Here is a 14,370-nt window from a genome sequence, read left to right on the forward strand (position 1 = left end):
CCTTCTTAAAGAATGCCTTTCAGTATTTATATTTATGCAATTCTGCTGGCAATAAACTATTATTGTTATTACTTAAAAAAACCCTTTGTTTTCATTTATAAGTATATTTTTATTTCATATAGAATTTTAGGTTAGCAAGTATTTTATTTCATCACTTTGAAGACAAACTTTTCTTTACTTTGTAGCTTTCATTATTTCTGTTGAGACAGCACCTGTCATTATCACTTTCTTGCTGCTTTGAAAGTAAGGTGTCTTTTTTTTCCCCCCTCTGTCTGCTTTAAAGATTTTCTCCTTGTCTTTGGTTTTCCTATGATATGCCTAGAAATTGATTTCTTTGACATTATTGGAGTTCATAATGATTCTTGAGTTTGTGGTTTGATATATTTCATTATTTTTGAAAATTTTGGTCATTATCTCTTCAAATATTGCTTTTGCCCCTTTTCTCTCTTGTCCCTTTCTGGGACCACAAATATATGTGTTAATCTTAGACCTGGATACATTTTACATACTGAAATTACATGTCACTAATTTTCTCTTCAGCTGTGTCTAATTTGCTCTTTAACTTATTTATTGTATTTTTTTTAGTTATTGTATTTTTCAGTTTTAGGATTTCTATTTCCGTTTTATACTTCTTCTTATTAACTCTAGTTGTCTGGTGAAATTCTTTATCTTGTTGTTAAATTTTGAACATGTAAATCATAGTTTATTTTAAATGCCCTGTTTATTAACTTCAATATCTGCATCCCTATGAGTCTATTTTTATCATCTGTTCTATATCTTGTTCTTTTCTCTTGATACATAGGCCTGGTAAGTTTTGATTGAATATCAGACATCATGTATGAAATAATGTACATGCTCTGGATGATTATATTCCTCCAGAGAAGAACAGATTACCTTAATTCAACCAGGGCTTAATTGGTTTCTATGCTTGACGTCTGTCTGTTTGAAGACCTGATCTATTTCCACTCTACCTTAATTTTTAGGGTGCAGTTCTTCAAGAAGTCTTAGGTAGCTTATACAGTATCCCTTCAAATAAGCAGACACTTAACTCTATGTGTTCTCTGCTCAGCGCAGTGAGATTGCTAATAGCCTTGCTTAGATTTTTAGCCTCTTAGCAGGTACTTATCGTTGACCCTGGGTACCAAGTTCACTTTTGCAAACTTCCTTTCTGGACAAGATCTTGAACTTTCAAGTCCTAACTGTGTTGGCAGCCCTAAACTCCAGGTATGTCTTTATAGCTGCTAAGACTGCAGAAAATTCTACTCAAATTTTCTCCAACTCTCCAGTTTTTGCTCAGCTTCTAAACATTCCTGTCCACTTTACTTACGAATTGGCAAATGCATTGAATGGGAAAACATTGAAAAATGTCAGAATCACTTCTGAGTTTTCTTTCCATGATCTTAGCCTCTCAAACCTGTCACTTTGATACCATTTTGATAGCGCCATTTAAATTGTTTTTCTGTATTTTACAAACTTTTAAAGTTACTCTCAGTGGGAGAATTGGTTCTTATTATAACTGAAAGCAGTAGCCTTTCTGTGCCACAGAAATGGGCATTTATTATGGATTTATTCCCCTTTATTACATAAAGAAAATGTATATTTGTTGTAGTAAACATAGAAGACCCAGAAATATTAAAAGAAATAATACATCTTCCAGAGATAATTATTTTAATATTGAAATATGCTATGGACTGAATGTGTCTGCAAAATTCATATGTGGAAGCACCAACCCACAATGGGATTGTATTTAGAGATGAGCCTTTGGGAGGTAATTACGTAATGAGGAGAGGGCCCTTCATGATGGGATTAATGCCCTTATAAGAAGAGACACCACAGAACTTGCTGTCTCTACCTCTGCAACATGTTAAGACATGGTGAAAAGGCAGCCATCTGCCAGCCAGGAAGAGGGCCTGATCATGGTGGCAACCTGATCTCTGACTTCCAGCTGACTAAAACTGGATACATGAGGTTGGCTAAATATATACATTGGTGTCTAAAACTATATATATAATATATATATATTCAAAATTTATTATATATAAATTATTATATGTAAACATATAATACAATATTTAATAAAGAATATACATTATAATATATTACATATTAATAGATAATCATATCTTACATTCTAATATATATCAGCACATATATAAATATATAATATATAGTGTTTATATACACAACTGTATGCGTGTGTATATATATAGGATATATATACTATATACTATCATCTTCATACTAACATCTTTACTTTTATATATGTTCAAAAATTTCTAGACTAAAAAAAGTATATGTGCAAATATATATCTAAATTGTTTATATTTAGACATATATCTAAAATATCTGCATATCTGAACATATATTGTCATTATATGTTGTATACATATTTTGTTTTTCACTAAGTGAAATCTTATATATAATTTTTATTATCTGATTCATTTAAATTTAGCAATAAAATAAAAAAACAAACCTTTTCCTATGTCATTAAATATTATTCTACTACATATTTTAATGTTATGGATGAACCCAGTTAGATTTCTAACATTTTATGATTTAAAGTAATGCTATGATGAACACACATATGCATAATATTTTGTATATTTTTGATATGGTTTGGCTGTGTCCTCACCCAAATCTCATCTTGAATTCCCACGTATTATGGGAGGGACACAGTGGGAGGTAATTGAATCATGTGGGCAGGTCTTTCCTGTGCTATTCTCATGATAGTGAATAAGTCTCATGTGATCTGATGGTTTTAAAAAGGAGAGTTTCCCTGCACAACCCTCTTCTCTAGTCTGCTGCCATGTGAGATGTGCCTTTCACCTTCCACCATGATTATGAGGCCTCCCCAGCCACGTTGAACTGAGTCCAATAAACCTCTTTCTTTTCTAAATTGCCCAGTCTTGGGTATGTTTTTACCAGCAGCCTGAAAATGAACTAATACAATTTTATATTGTTCCCTCATGATAGGTTCTTAGACATGGAGTTTACTAAGATAGGTAAACAATTTAGATCTATATTTGAAGTTACACATTTTTTACCCTAGAAATTTTTGAACATATGTAAAAGTAAAGATGATAGTATAAAGAGCCTCCAAGTACCTAGAACCCATTGTCATAATTTAAGCAAATTTTGAGATGGGAGTTTCACTGTGTTGCCCAGGCTGGTCTTGAACTTCTGGTCTGAAGCAATCCTCCCACCTCAACCTCCCAAGTAGCTGGGATTACAGGTGCAAGCCACTGTGCCCAGCCATTTCAGCAAGATTTTAAAAATGTGATTGGACCTCTAATTTCAATAATGAATAAACAATTCATTCCTATCTGTTAGGGAACTCACTAGATATTAGGGCTTTTTCCCACCCCAAGTATTTGCCTACGATTTCCTGCAATCGTCAATGCACAATAGCCACAAACTTCTAGGAGTCCAGTTTATATCTGCATTACAGAAAGCCTTGAACAGCTGAGGGGCTAAATTTACACTGCTACATCAGGAACTCTAGAACATCATAGCAGGACCTCAGGTATGTTGTTTTTCTTTGGGGCCCCCAGAAAGTTTGGGAGAAGGGGAAATACACAAACGGGACTTGGGCTCAAGGTCAAGTTCTTGGAAATTAGGAAGAGTAAGGCCCCATACATACAGGGCAAGGGAAGAATTGTGCTTCTGGAAGAGTAGGGTTTCATTCTTGACTGGGGATTAGTCAAGGGATACGTATCTCTTTTTGAAGATTGGCTTAGGGTTCATAGAAGAAGGCTGGGAAATGTCACTTTGAAGATTTTCAGACTCAGATTCTATAGGACTTGAGAACTGTCCTGAAATGAAAGAGAGATAAACTTCAGAGTGAAGGGCTGCTTTTTGAGGCCAAAATTACTTAGACCCTGAGTGATTTAAAACTGGCTGAAAGAGCTACATCACCTGAGGGAACATTTGTTGCCTGGAGAGTGAAAGACAGTGAGACCGTCGGGGGTAACAAATGTGTCACTCATCAATGTCACAGACTGAAAGAGAGCAGGAAGAGGAGTTGGAAATGGTCAACGGTATTAGAGCAGATGAGTGTGGATGCAGACACTGGAAAAAGACACCAAAGGACCTGCGGTAAAAGGCAGCATCGGTGGGGGATGTGGGAGTGGCGCGTCAGGGTAGCTGTGCTCATGAGACTTACAGCTGAGTACTTGGGGGTGGGGTGGGGGAGAAACATGGCTCAAGCCCCTTACCGCTTAGTTTATAGCCTAGGTTCTTGATTTTTTTTCTGACAAACAGCATAGCCCAAAAGAATAATTTTATTTTTGTTGTTACTCATTTTATTCCAGGTAACTTCAACTTGTTTTCTTCCATACAAAATAAACATATTAACCTTCTACAAACTAGAATCATCTTACAAATTAACAAAGAAATTGCACTGCTAAATAACTCTTCTAGTAGCTTTTCTCCCAGAGCAAAATACTTGCCCACAATCAGTGCATTAAATGTGTAAGTGTGCATGTGCATTTGTGTGTGTGTGTGTGTGTGTGCGTGCATGTGTGTGTTTGTTGAGATGAAGGAGTAAGCATAGGGCATAAATGTACAAGAAAAGTAAGGCAACACAGGCTACAATTCAGAGGAAAGTTACAAAGGCTGGGAAAAACACCTCCAGTTGTGGAGGCTGAAAGGATTTCATGCAGGAGGTGGTTCTTAAATGAAACTTGAATGTTATATAAGATTATAACAAGAGTAATGGTAGAAAAACATTCCAGATGATTCTCACTTCGTATGGAAAACCTATGGGCCAATGAACTGGGTATCTTATTGTATCCTATTCTTAGACATGTTTTTGTCCAGATTAAAGTACATGTGTTAAAGCTTAGAAGCTGGAAAACAAATTTGAGGCCATATATAGCAAAAAAAACTCTCCATGTGAGGCTGGAAACACTGCAGTGCAGCAGGAACTGAGGAGTTAGCCAAGTAATTTTAGAAAAATTGCTCTTTTTCTTATTTCTCTGAATAATAACTTAAAATCTCCATCTATTTTTTTCTTAATTTTTTTTTAAATTTAAAAATCAATGTAGAAGACTAGAACATTTTGGGAAAAGAGAACAAGAAAAGAAAAAGAAAGGCAACCATAATTTTACCACATGGAATCAAGCTTTTGCCGTATTTTCTTCCACAAATATTTATTTACATTATTTGTGAAAGCATTTATAAAACTTTAAGGATTTAATTTGTATGTATCATATTACATCATAAGCATTTCTCCATGCTATTTTACAGTTTTCATAAATATCAATAAATGGCCTCCAGTATTCCATGATATTGATGTACCATAGTTTAATTAATCATTTGCCTCCTGTTGAATTTATGGGTTACCTCCTCTTTATAGGAGGGTAGTGAGTCTGCAAAACAGACAAAGAATGATCTTTGTGGTTTAGAATGATAGATAGATTCAAAGGAAATTTAACAGGGATGTATATATATATATATCTCATTTAATAAATTTATTTATATTTTAGTTTTGAAAGAATAAAACGTACCAGTAAGAGACAAGCAGACCTGACATGAAAAGAATCCAGGTGCTTAATTGAATTAGATCCTCATTGAAATGATAGTTATAATCAAACAGCTAATGCAATCTTAGGTTTTGAATGTAAAAGATAGTGCCACAATAAAAGTAAGAGTCCTGCTAAACTTTGCTAAGTTACTTTAGGAAAGAACGATTATTTGAGAATGAAGAAGGAACAGGGAAAAGTCAATACTTCCCAAGGTGATTGCCCACATATAAGATGATGAGCTTCAGATTTCGACCTTTAAATGTACATTGGTGATGAGAATGAGTAATATTACTTTCCAGGAACGCCTCCTCCATGACATCATGCTAATAGCTAGCTCAGAGTTCTAAGCATTTTTAAATTAAAGAAGTTGCTTTACAACAGATGTTACCTTCCATTTTTCACATCTAATGAATCAGAAAAATGCAGTTGGAGTAAAACTTTTATTTAAAACTTTTATTAATGAATTAGATAAATGAAGTTAAGGTAAAACTTTTATTGAAATCTAACTCGTCAGGTCCTCAAAGTTCTTATTATGGCCATGAATTTCTAATATACATACAATATGTAGATGTCAATGATAAAGCCTCAGAAATTAAGTTGAGTGGAAACAAAGACACTGGTGTGTTGCATAATATGAAAAATTTAATTATAATTATTATTTACACAAGGTGCTTTTTAAAGAATGCTTATTAGAAGCAAAGGTGAAGGGTGACATGTACAAAGATTAGTATCTCACCATTTAAAAAGTATACAGTTGAATGAGGGCATAAGGGATTAACTAAGATACAGTGACATATGTTTTATAATAGCTTGGTATAAAGAATTACAAGGACCAGAAAGAGTGAGAAACTAATGATTCTGTTTGTTGGAGTGGAATGGAAAGAATGGAATGCTACATATAGGTGACATTTAGCTGATTTTCGAGGACAAAGAGAGGATAAGAAATCAGTTGCCTCATATGAAAAGACAAAGAAAGCTTATGTCTGACAAAAGGCATATTCTAATTGGACAGCAAGCTGAGTCTTACAAGTCTATTAAGATGTAGATAAATATATTTCGAGGGACTTTTTAAATAAAATAATTGCAATCAAAGAGATTCTCTTCCTTTAGTTAACCAGAAAATTAGTAATAATTTTGTTAAGCACTGTGCTTTACACGTCAAATGTCATTTATTCTTCACAGCTACCCCATAACACAGGTATTATATTGTTATCCATTTGGCTCATGGAGAAAAGAGGTTAGCGTTTCAGTATCATCTTAAGGTCACTTAGCCAGACCTGGTATTGGAACCCATGTGTTTGTCATAAGTGAATTCTCTGCACTATTTGTTTTTTAACCATTTAGTTTTGTGAGGTTTCTTCAACACATCAGCTTATTAGCATGCAGACATGTGTGAGTGGATGCACATATACAATGATTTGTTTATTATAGCCTGACGACATGGATCACATAGTTCATTTTGTACATATCTTTTAGGTTCATTCACGCTCATCATCCTCCTATTTAAATTTTGACAGCAAACTCTCCTATGCACTATTTTAAGCATTTGGTCTATATTAACTCATTTAATCTTAAGTAACTTCCTTAAAGGCATACAACTAGCAAGTAGTGGAGCTGGGATTTGAACCCAGGATATCGGATTCCAGGAGCTATGCTAATAATCACTACAGTATACTTCTATTTAAATCTTAGCTATCCTTTAAGTTCTCACACTTGAAATCATCTCACCTTAAGCAGTCTTTGATGGTTTCAGGTTGAGCTCCCAAGAATCATACATATGAAACTCACTGGAATTTTCTAACCTTATTGTGTAATATGCTGTACATATTAATTTTTCTGCTGTTATTGGACTAAAAGCCCAGTGACTGACATCACCACAAGCCACATCTTCTCTCTTTTCAGTGTTTGTCATCTGGAAAATTCTCAATACATATTTGTGTAATGGTTAGTTGAAACTGCAATTGTGAATATCAGTTACTTATAATTGCATTGTCCTGTAATACATTGATTCACCTAGGGTCCATCTCAACATGCAGAGCTATTGATCTTGACCCAGTATCTCTGAATTTTTATTTTTAGGAATTCTTTATTTTATTATATATAGTAGATTATATAAGCAATTATATACATTTTATTTAATACATTTTAATTAATAAATTTTATTTATTTTTTATTGAGACAGAGTCTTGCTCTGTCACTCAGGCTGGAGTGCAGTGGTGCAATCTCGGCTCACTGCAACCTCTGCCTCCCAGGTTCAGCGTCAGCCTCCTGAGTAGCTGGGACTACAGGTGCCCGCCACCACGACTGGCTAATTTTTTGTGTTTTTTAGTAGAGATGGGGTTTCACCATGTTACCCAGGATTGTCTTGATCTCCTTACTTCATGATCCGCCTGCCTTGGCCTCCCAAAGTGCTGGGATTGCAGGCATGAGCCACCAAGCCTGGCCAAATTTTATTTCTTTAGAGCAGTTTTAGATTCACAGCAAAACTGAGTGGAAAGTACAGGAAGTTCTCATATGTACAACTTCCTCCACCATCAACATCCCACACCAGGGTGGTACCTTTACAATTGATGAACCTACATTGCCGCGTTATACTCATTCAAAGTTTATAGCTTGCATTAAGCCTCACTCTTGGCATCGTACATTCTATGAGTTTTGATAAATGTGTAATGACATGTATTTACTATTACAGTATCATACGGAGTAGTTTCACTGTCCTAAAAATCTCCTGTGCTCCTCCTATTCATCTCTCCCCTCCCTTAACCCCTAGCAATAACTAACATTTTTACTGTCTCCACGGTTTTGCCCTTTCCAGAGTGTCATATAGTTGGTATTATACAGTATGTATAATATAATATACATAATATGATGATATAATGTAATATGATATAATATAATGAAAAGCCTTTTTAGATTGGCTTTTTTCACTTAGTAATATGCATTTAGTTTCCTCCACATTTTTTCATGGCTTAATAGCTCATTTTTTCAATGCCAAATAATATTCAATTGGCTGGATGTACAACAGTTTATTTATTTATTCACCTACTATGGGATATCTTGTTTGCTTTCAAGTCTTGGCAATGATGAATAAAACTGCTATAAACATTTGTGTGCAGGTTTTTGTGTGGGCGTGTTTTTAATTCATTTGGGCAAATACCAAGGAGCACAATGGCTGGATTGTATGGTAAAAGTACTTTTAGTTTTGTAAGAAACTGCCAAACTGTCTTCCAAAGTGGCTATTGCAATCACATCTTGCATCTGCCTTTGATACCTCTAGTTTACTTCTGTATATAAAAAATTATTATTGTGAGAAAAAGCACATAATATGGGATTAACCAATTTTTAAGTGTACAGTCAGTATCGTCAACTACATGCACATAATTGTACAGCAGATCTCTAGAACTTACGCATGTTGCATGACCAAAAGTTTATATCCATTGCACAGCAACTCCCCGCTTCCTCCTTTCCGCAGCCTCTGGCAACCACCATTTTATTTTCTCATTCCTTTGAGTTTGACTGCTTTAGATACATCACAAAAGTGGAATCATGCAGTATTTGTATTTAAGTACCATTTGATCCAGTAATTCCACTTCTGGGTATTTATCCAAAAGAATTAATTAAAAACAGGATTTCAAAAAGATATTTGTATTACAACATTTATTAATTACAGCATTATTCGCAATAGCCAAGAGGTGGAAAGAACTTAAATGCCCGTAGAAGGATGAATGTATAAATGAAATGTTGTATAGACACACAATGGAATATTATTTAGCCTTAAAGAAGAAGAAAATCCTGTCAAATGGTAAAATATGGTTAACCTTGAGGATATTATGCTACGTTTGTTTTTTTTGAAAACAGCAACAATGGCAAAGACCTAGTTTTTAATTTTTCTTTTCCCCCAAAGAATGTCATTGACCCAGGTTTGAAATGACTGGTTCCAGTCCCACTTGTACCCTTTTCTCCTCTAGGTAAATTACTTAAACTCCCTAAGCCTCAGTTTCTCTCTTCTTTTTTTTTTCTTTTCAATGTTGATTTTAATTTAAATTTGTTTAACACCAATATTGTGCTACCTAATTTCTTTTTTAATTATACTTTAACTTCTGGGGTACATGTGCAGAACGTGCAGGTTTGTTACATAGGTATACATGTGCCATGGTGGTTTGCTGTATCCATCAACCCGTCATCTACATTAGGTATTTCTTCTAATGCTACCCTTCCCCTAGCCCCCAACCCACTGAAAGGCCCCGGTGTGTGATGTTCGCCTCCTGTGTCCACGTGTTCTCGTTGTTCAACTCCCACTTATGAGTGAGAAAATGCATTGTTTGGTTTTCTGTTCTTGTGTTAGTTGCTGAGAATGATGGTTTCCAGCTTCATCCATGTTCCTGAAAAGGACATGAACTCATCATTTTTTATGGCTGCATAGTATTCCACGGTGTATTTGTGCCACATTTTCTTTATCCGGTCTATCATTGATGGGCATTTGGGTTGGTTCCAAGTCTTTGCTATTGTCAACAGTGCTGAAATAAGCATACCTGTGCACGTATCTATATAGCAGAATGATTTATAATCCTTTGGGTATATACCCAGTAATGAGATTGCAGGGCCAAATGGTATTTCTGGTTCTAGATCCTTGAGGAATTGCCACACCGTCTTCCACAATGGTTGTACTTTTAGTCTCTTTTTTCCAACGCTCTTCAGGCAGGGAGCCAGAAACCTAAGCTTGTTAGAACTGTGTCTAAAGTAAGAGTAATTAGGTGCATGGATCTGATCTAACAGATTCTGCGATACACGTATTTGTATCTATGTGTGTGTGCTTAGAGACCTTTCTTGATTATTCTTGTTTTCAGTTTTCATTCTTTATAATGTACATTATTACAGTCAATATAAATAACATAATGAGTAAACAGAAAGAAACAAGAAGTGTTTGCATAAACTGTATGGAATTCAACAATTTGTAAGAAAGTTTATATAAAATTTATAAATGAAATATATTGCTCAGACACCATTATGTAGTAGTTCCTGATGCCCGCAGCTACTAGCTGACTAACTGTCATATTTATGCCCTCAATTGGCAAGAGAGAGGTTGGGAAAATTCTGCTCACTGTTAAATAAATTTTAAGGGTTGATAGATTTAGAAAATTCTGTCATTGTGTCATTATAGTATTATTTCATTGCATGGAAGTGTCACCAGAGGGGTTCGCAAATTATAACTGAATGGAAATTTCAGTTGGTACTAAAATAACTGTGTCTTAAAATATCATTTACTTCACCTTGCTCACTTTCTCCTTGACTGCAACTCTTTGCTGAAGGGAAATATTCCTGACTTTGCCCCCTGTAAATCTTCAGAGAGCCAATTTGATAAGAACTTTTAGAAATTTCCTTCAAAATACACACCCACACAGTTCTTTTTCAAGTTTTTTAACTGACATGCTTTGTATGTCATTTAATCACCACATTCAGCATTTACACATTTTCCAGGGAACTGCACTAGAACTCAAGAATGGACCTATCACACATCAGCTAGTTTTGATTCACTGTCTTCCTCACTGCTTCATTCTGGCAGGAATCTTTGCAGAGTGAAGGTGGGTGGATGACATGTCAAAAACGCTTATTTTCCCATCTGCAAGTGGTTTAGAAGCTCTTATTTAACGATTGTTGGAGGGAACACATGCGCAGCCTTCTTCCTGCCCACCCTCTCCCCACCATTGGGTCTTCAACTGATAAGCCAGGGTATTTATGGGGTCAAGCAAGAAATAATTACTTTTAATAAACTAAAATATGGTTGTGATTGACATGTTGATCTAGCATTAAAAAGCCTTGTGAATTTAGCTTTTAAGACCCAAGCTGTTTCCTTACTCATACTTACAAGGTAAACACCACTATTAGGCAAATACAGTCTCCCCCACCTCTTTCTCTCTCTATATATACATATAATCTAAATTTATATTATATAATATATAAAATTTATATATATTTATATTAGAGATATAAATATATACGTCTATACACACATAAATATAGGTTTGGCATATAGTAGCCACTTAAGAAACAGTAAGAGTTATTATTACCATCATCACCATTGTTTTAAAATTTATGATCTTAGTCATTGGGTGAGAAACATTTCCTTGAGGCAATAATGATAAATCTCTCCATGAAGTGCTATTTAATCTTTGTTTCTTTTGATGAGAAATTTGTCTATTCTGACTATTTAAAAACCTAGAGACTCTTTCTGATATTTTATAACATATAACTAACTGTTTTGATGTGTTTCATATTCCATCATGCTTGTAGCAACTACCAGAAAGACACTGGATTGTCATGTTGGGTTGTCATGGATGGCCTCTTACATTGTAGTTGGGAGCATGTTGTAATGTGGAAGAGTTGCGTGTACTAATGATTTCTCACTATTCTTAGGTTTTGTCACTGCTCAGATCCTCAGTGGGGCCCAGGCATGTTCCCATGGTTCAATCATTTACTGAGGAGAATTCCATTGAATACATGGTTCCATAGACTTTTTTTTCAAGAAATATTTTAATGATCATTAATAGTGTCATTTTTTTCTCTATTGTTTTTCTGTTTTCTATTTCATTGATTCTTATTTTTAGTTTTATTTTTTTCTTCTGTTTATATTTGTCCTTTAAAAAATTTTAGTTTCTTAAGGTGGCACCTTAGGTCATTGATATGTAAACTTTTTCTTTCTATATTATGTTATGCATTTATGTCCTTTTGATGAGTCAATCCCTTTATTATTACAAAATGACCTTCTTTATCCCTTGTAAATTTCTTTGCTCTGAAATCTACTTTTTCTGATTTTAATATAGTCACTCTAGCTTTCTTTTGATCAGTGTTAGCATGATATACCTCTTCTTTAGCCTTTAATTTTAATACTTTTTATGTCTTTATATTTAAAGTGCAATTCTTGTAGGCAGCATGTAGTTAGCTCTTTTTTTCACAATGTACTCTGAGCATTTATTACCAATTTATTATTATTGGAGTCACAGGAATATCTCCAAGGGGTAATAACTTTTTTTTTTTTAATTATTATACTCTAAGTTCTAGGGTACATGCGCACAACGTGCAGGTTTGTTACATATGTATACATGCGCCATGTTGGTGTGCTGCACCCATTAACTCATCATTTACATTAGGTATTTTTTAATCTACTCCGACAATGTCTGCCTTTTAGTTTTAGTGTTTGGACCATTTACATCTAGTGTAATTGTTTGTATGGTTAAATTTAAGTATCTCATCTTGCTATTTGTTTTCTACTTATCCCATCCATGGTGGTTAATTTCATGTGTCAAATTCACTGGGCTATAGTATATCCAGATATTTGGCCAAACATTATTCTGGGTGTATGAAGGTGTTTCTGGATGAAATTAACATTCGTACCAGTAGACTAGGTAAAGCAAATTGCTCTCCCTAATGTGAATGGATTCCATCCAATCAAGTGAATGTCTGAATAGAACAAAAAAGCCCTCCTGTGAGTAGAGGAAGACTCTCTCTGTCTGATTGTCTTTGAGCTTGGACATCAGTCTTCTACTGCCTTTAGATTTGCTCTTGGACTGGAACTTAAACCATTGGCTTTTCCGGGTGTCCAGCTTGCTGACTACAGATTTTGGAATTACTAAGTCTTTGTAAATGCATTAGCCATTTCCTTGTAATAAACTGATCTCTCTGTCTCTCTTTCTTGCTCACCGTATAAGTAACACACACACATTATAACACATTATATATAAATATATATAATATATATATATAAAATATATATATCGGGGTTCTCTGGAGAACCCTGACCAATACAGCATTTATTCTTTGTTCTTCATTTCTTCTTTTATGATATCATCTTATTTCCTTTGTTGGCTTATTAGCTACAACTCTTTGTTTTGTTAATTTGATTGTTGTTTAGGGATTAATATAAATCTTTAACTGATCACAGTCTACATAGACACTATACACATGGCATAAGAACCTTACAGTTTTTCACTTGCATTTCTTCATTTCACTCCTTTGTGTTCTTTATGTTCACTTTAGTGAACATATATATATACACACACACACAATTAATCTCATACTATATTTTTATTATTTTAGCCTGAACAATTATACTTCTAGGAGATTTAAATAATAGTTACCTATATAATTACATTTCTGTTGCTCTTTATTTCTTTGTGATTTATGTTTCCAGGTTTCTTTCCCTTTATATTTATTTTCTTAAAAAAAAATTTATTGAAAATTTTTTAATTGACAAAACTTTTGTATATTTATTTTGTACATGATGTCATTTTGAAATATGCACACATTATGGACTGGCTAAATCTAGCTAATCAACATATGTACTACCCTCATTTTTTTTTGTCATGAGAACACAAAATCTATTCATTAGCAATTTCCAAGAACACAAAGCACTGTTATTAAATATAGTTTCCATGATATTCGATATATATCTTGAACTTATTCCTCCTGTCTAATTGAAAGTTTAAATTTTTTGACTAACATCTGCCCAACTCCCCTGCTCCTAACCTCTGAAAACCAACATTCCACCCTCTACTTCTATGAGATCAACTGTTTTAGATTCCACATATAAGTGAGATCATTCTGTATTTTTCTTTCTACGTCTGTCTTATTTCACTTAATATAATGTCCTCTAGGTTTATCCATGTTGTCAGAATTTTCCTCTTTTTTAAGGCTGAAGAGTATTCCGTTGTGTATATGGACTACATTTTCTTTTTCCATTTATTCACTGATATATGTTCCCCTTTCTATATTCCCGTATAATCTTGAATTCTCCTTTGTAAAACTTGCAACTGCTTTTTTAAAATGTGTCTCTTCTGCCTGACAGAAA

This window comes from Hylobates moloch, unplaced genomic scaffold (genome assembly GCF_009828535.3).
Source record: "Hylobates moloch isolate HMO894 unplaced genomic scaffold, HMol_V3 SCAFFOLD_20, whole genome shotgun sequence".
Classification (NCBI taxonomy): Eukaryota; Metazoa; Chordata; class Mammalia; order Primates; family Hylobatidae; genus Hylobates; species Hylobates moloch.